Raw genomic sequence first — 6,000 nt, 5'->3', positions numbered from 1 at the left:
TAAGTAAAAGATGGAGACTAGTTTAAAACAAGAGTTAAATTGAAAACAGCAGCATTAGTTCACACCCTTAAAAGCTGAGCAGCCTCTTGGGTTGCACATCATCCTAGGGATCTATCAGTGATGCAGCAGCAATTTGAAACTAGGGCTCTTTGGTGAGTAGCTTATGTTAAGGCAGAAAGGTAGAAATGGGCTTGCACTATCTTGTGAATAATAGGTTAAAACACACTTCAAGAGACATTTGGGTGGTGTTACATATGCCACCGGGGCCACTAACCTGTGTGGAATTCCTGCCAGCCAAGCAGGAACACCTTGAGCATTGAGAAACCATTAGTCATAGACAGCTGGACCAAGGTAGGTCAATACAGAGCCACGGGTCCTTCGTAAGATGCAGTATCAAGCGTGCTGAAGAAAGGCATTCTTATTCTGTTCAGACTGCTCTAACAAAAATACTTTAAACTGGCTGTATCAGCGTCTGAGGACTCACTTCCCGCTCGTTAGCTGCACATCTTCTTGTTCTGTTCTCACAAGGACTCTGAGGTCTCTGAGGCCTCTTTTATAAGGGCACTAATCCCATTTGTGAGGTACCCTCATGACCTAACCACCTCCCAAAGGCCCTCACCCCCTAATATCACATTGGGGGTTAGGATTTCAACATATGAATTTGGTTAGGTGACACAAGAATTCAGTCCACAACAGGCACAAACTCAACTTCTAATAGCCTTCAAATAAAGGTGCATTATATTGGTCAGTTCCAGTTGCCCTGCAGGCAAGTGTTGGTCATCATTAATTTTATAACATATGAAAAACAGGCTTATATGGAGGTCCATACAGAAAAAGGCACCTTCACTAGGATGAAGATCTGGAAACTATACATTTTAATCTTACAATGAAAGGGGCATCTAAAATTCCAGCTTAGGCCCCTCACTGACTGACACTGGAGGTTGATCTCTTCATTACTTGCTACTGGTGGATAGGCCACCGGCTCTATAAGGACACATAAATATGCCATCAATAAAGGAGTCCAGCGGTGATGTAGAGGGGTGGGATAGGGAGGATGGGAGGGAGGCTCAAGAGGGAGGGGATATGGGGACGTGTACGCATATGGCTGATTCGCTTTGTTGTGCAACAGAAACTAACAGTCTTTTGAAGCAATTATACTCCAATAAAGATCTATTAAATAAATAAAAAAAAAATAAGGGAGCCCAGCCCCAGGTGTATTTGTTCATGTTTATCATTGAAGGGAGCAGATAAGGGGGAAAAAGTGATTGGGATTAATGATAACTCACCTTCCATGAGACGCTCGTTTGCTCTTTGATAAAACTTAGGAAGAAAACAAGAAAAAATATGTAAATGAATATGGCCCATTTCATGAAATGGGAGTGGAGGTGGGGCAGGCAACGTGTAGATTATTTATCCAGGAGGCAAACCATAAAGGGGGGGAAATACAAATACCAACTCTAAAGCAACACTAAATATATGGCAGAGGGATGTTTAGGAACCAAATATCTAGGTAGAATTCTGGTTGATAGTTCTTTTTCTTGTATGGTTTTCTTTTTTTTCTTTTCTTCTTGTATGGTTTTCTTAATCCCCTTGCTTTTAACAGTTGCTTCCATTTTTCAAGGTTGAAGAGCCTCACATCACTCAGCCAGATGTGCTAGAACCTGATTGAAATATGGGCTTACTTCCTCTTGTGGAAAACAGTACTCCATCTACCAAACATCTGGGCAAATTAGACTATAATTGGTTTCCTACTGCCCCCCAATTTACACAAGTATAATTTAAACGGTTTAGTATAATTTAAATAATTAGATGATCTAGTGATCTAGAACCATCGAATTCCTAACCTAATCACCCGAATGCAATCAATCCACCACCTCCCTAGCTTCCATTTCCCCAGATGATAAGAACAAAATCTTAATTTATACAACACATATCTCAACTTAAAAAAAAAACAAACACAACTTTTCCTTTACGTAGGTGGTTCTTAAACTTTGCCATGCATCAGAATCAGAGGGAGTGCTTCTTATAACACAGATTTCTGGGTCGCGACCCGAGAGTTTCTGATTCAGTAGGTCTGGGGTGGAGTTTGGGGGTTTGCAATGATTCTGCTGGTCCAGGACCACAACCTGAGAACCACAGCGCTAGAACGGTTTTAAGTATTTAAATGGAATTAACTTATAATATATCGGGCTCACAAAAGTTCTAAGTTCTTGCCTTAAATTGTGCCAAACTTTTAACTTTAAATCAAATTAGGAGAGGAAGTTTGTGTTGGGCAGAGTCTGGCAGCCAGAACTGTACAAGATGCGTGAGAAGGTGTGAAGCCCCGCCCCTTCCCCCGTCCCCGCCCCCCACACCCCACCCCGCGCTCCTCCCTGGTATTTGAGCCCACCCCGGCTTCTCTCCGCTCAGATCTTCCCAGGGGAGAGCAGCGTTCAGTCTGGGTTGCCTGAGCCGCCTGCACTTGGTCCTTACAGAGTCCTCCCTGTGTGGAACCCGATTCAGAAGACAGAGGACAGAACACTTGGTAAGTCTGTGTCTTTTGTTTGTTTATTACTGCATTTGTCTTGAGACCGTGGTCCACCCCCCCACCCGACCCACGCCCGTCCTGCCACATACACAGCACACTACTCTCCATTTGTGGGGTCATAAAAAAAAGGAGGAGGCTCTGGGAGCTGCAGGCTCCTCAATCATGTCTTCATCTAAAGAGAGTGAAGTCCCATCTGGCTTCTCCCCTGAAGGGTCCCCCAGCCCTGACTCACCAAACTACATGCTACTCTCTTACCATCCCCAGATTTCTGCAGGAGTCAGCCCATCGCCCACAGGAAACACCTACTAACACACAGAACTCACCAGCTTCCTCCCCCATGTCCCTTATCTTTTCACCCACAGCCCTCAGAGAATCCCCTGTGTCCCCCAGCTACTGTCACACACTTTGCCCACAGAAGGGACACTTCTAATGGCCGACTTTACCACATTGGCCATTGGCAGCCCTTGGCTGGGCAGTGTGACCCTCCTGCCTGATTCCACAGAGGATCCCTTAATCCAGAGAGCAGGTGGGAATGACAGGTAGGAACACCTGATAACAAGTACCACCTCATCCTTCTCCCCGATACCATGGCCTTGAAGCCTAGAACCAACCACAGTGATTGTTTGGGCCAAATAGTAGAGATACATAGTACATACGACTCCAAATGTCATTTGTTGGAGGATGCAGGTTACCATGTTAGGCTGACCAATGAAAAGTAAGGAGCAGAAGAAGTGGAGAATGAGCAAGGAGCCGAAGGGAGCTGAGTACCCAGTTTTCGACCTTGACAGTGGAGGTTTCTTGATCTTTCACAAAGATCCCGAGAATCACTGCTGTGAGTATAGACAAGGAAAGAGCAGTGCAGGCCAGCACCATCCCTACAGTGTCTTCAAATGCCAGGAAGGTCACGATTTTGGGGAGACAGCAGTCTCTCAGCCTTTGTGTACTAATGACTTGAGCACGCCACACAGTGCTTCATATCTGAAAAAACAAAAGCAAAGAGGATTTCACATTGAACAATTCATGCTTATTCCCATGACATAATCATTATCACATTTTTTATCACTGAAAATACTGTCCACCTCTGACATGGTTTTTGGATACAAAAATCTTGTGTCACGCTGGAGAACCCATGAGCATAGTAGAGTAGTTGTTGCAGAGACTATATCAAGGTTAATACTGTCCACTTCTCTATCGGAAGTAATGCTTTCACCCACAATCATCAGAAAGTTTTATTCCACATTTGGGGTGGCTTTTGCTGTTGTTTGGTTGGTGTGTTGGTTTAACAATATCATCAAGGTTCACTTTGATTTCGTCTCTCTGCTGTCCACAAGAAATGCTTCAAGGTATGGTTTCTTCTCAGAGTTATGTGATGTGGTCCACAGCTTTATCATTACCATTTGAACTGAGAGAGAAAGGCATCCTGTAACTTTTCCAGAGGAGCAAGGAAGAAATTTTCTAAGAATCCTCTACCACCCACATCCTTCAATGTGAAGGGTGGATGTAGATATCATTCAGTCAATGAATCAACCTTCAACCTCCGATTTTCCTGCACTCCGATGTTTCTGCGATGGGGCAGCGGGATTTAGGGAAGAGAACACAAGCTTGGAAGCCAAGAATTCCTGATTACAAATTCGTTTCAACATTTCATTGGCATCTTACTGGCTATGTTACTTGGGTAAGTCATAGCAGATGGAATTAAGGTTACTAATCTGCTGCTCGTAATGTAAGGAGATTACCCTGAGTACTGGTGGCCCAACATAATCACAAGTATCCGTAAATAGGGAAGAGGTAGGCAGAAGTGTCAGGCCAGAGTGATCCATTGTTGGTTTTAAAGATGGAGGGAGAGGGCCACGTCCCCTAGGCATCAAAGTGAGGTTTCTGAGAATAGGGAGTTAGTATAGCTGATTGATACAGTTGCCATGTGGACAGATCCTCATTTGTATTCAAATTCCAAGTGGGCTAAATGGGAAAAGAAAGGGAAGAAAATATAACTTCGGGGGAAGCACCATATGGCAGATTATATTTTCCAACAAATCCTCTAAAATCCATACTTTTTTTACACTGTGACTTTAACATTCCTCCCACTGAGAGGTCAGGGGAGGGGCATTGATCTTCTTTGCCCTTGAATCTGAACAGGCTTTTGATGATGATGACAGCAACACTATATGTGACTTTCGATGCCAAATCGTAAAAAGTGTTGCAGCTTTCCCCTTGTTCTCTTGGAGCACTCACACTTGGAACACAGCTGCCGTGCTGTGAAGCAGGCTTGGAAACCACGTGGAGAGTCCATGTGTAGGTATTGTAGTTGACAGCCCCAGCTGAGGTCCCAGCTGACCATCTCCACCAACTACCAGTCATGTAATTCCATTCCCCAGCTGTCAAGTTACCACCCAGCCTGTGGGTCTTCCCAGCTGAGGCTCCAGACATCATGGAACAGAGGAAAGCCATCCTTGCTGTGCCCTTTCCAATTCATGACCCAGAGAACCCATGAGCGTAATAAAGTAGTTGTTTTAAGGCATGAAGTCTGTGGTCATTTGTTAGACTATAGTAGTAAAGGGGACCTGCCACATAATCACTGTGCTCTATCAGGTTCTTTTTCTAGGCACTCAAGTATATACAAGAAGGCAAGCACATGATCCAGCAGTCCCACTCCTGGGCATATATCCAGATAAAACTCTAGTTTGAAAAGATACATACAGCCCTATATTCATAGCAGCGCTATTTACAATAGCCAAGACATGGAAACAACCTAAATGTCCATCTACAGATGAATGGATAAAGAAGATGTGGGGTGTGTATATATATATATAAAATGGAATACTACTCAGCCATAAGAAAGAATGAAATAATGCCATTTGCAGCAACATGGATGGACCTAGAGATTATCATACTAAGTGAAGTAACCCAGAAAGAGAAAGACAAATAGCATATGATATCACTTATATGTGGAATCTAAAAAAAAAAATGATACAAATGAACTTATTTACAAAACAGAAACAGAGTCACAGACATAGAAAACAAACTTATGGTTACCAAAGGGGAAAGGGGGTGAGGAAAGGATAAATTAGAGGTTTGGGATTAGCAGATACAAACTACTATATATAAAATAGATAACCAACAAGGTCCTACTGTATAGCACAGGGAACTATATTCAATATTCTATAGTAAATCATAATGGAAAAGTATGAAAAAAATATACACATATATATAATATATATTAATATGTATATATATATATATATATATGAATCACTTTGCTGTATACCAGAAACGAACAAACTTTGTAAATACTTTAAAAAAAAAAAAGAAGGTGCGAGAAGTCCTTTGTAAGGGATCTCAGCAAGGAGTTCGGATATTTGTTTTTAGCCACTCAGGACTTTTAAAAGGTGACCTTTTTTACTAAGGGCAAATGCAAAGACAGAGAAGAACAAATACTGTATGATCTCACTTACATGTGGAGTCTAAAAAGGTTG

The sequence above is a fragment of the Stenella coeruleoalba genome (assembly GCF_951394435.1).
Source record: "Stenella coeruleoalba genome assembly, chromosome: 20".
Lineage (NCBI taxonomy): Eukaryota > Metazoa > Chordata > Mammalia > Artiodactyla > Delphinidae > Stenella > Stenella coeruleoalba.
This window is presented reverse-complemented; position numbering follows the sequence as displayed.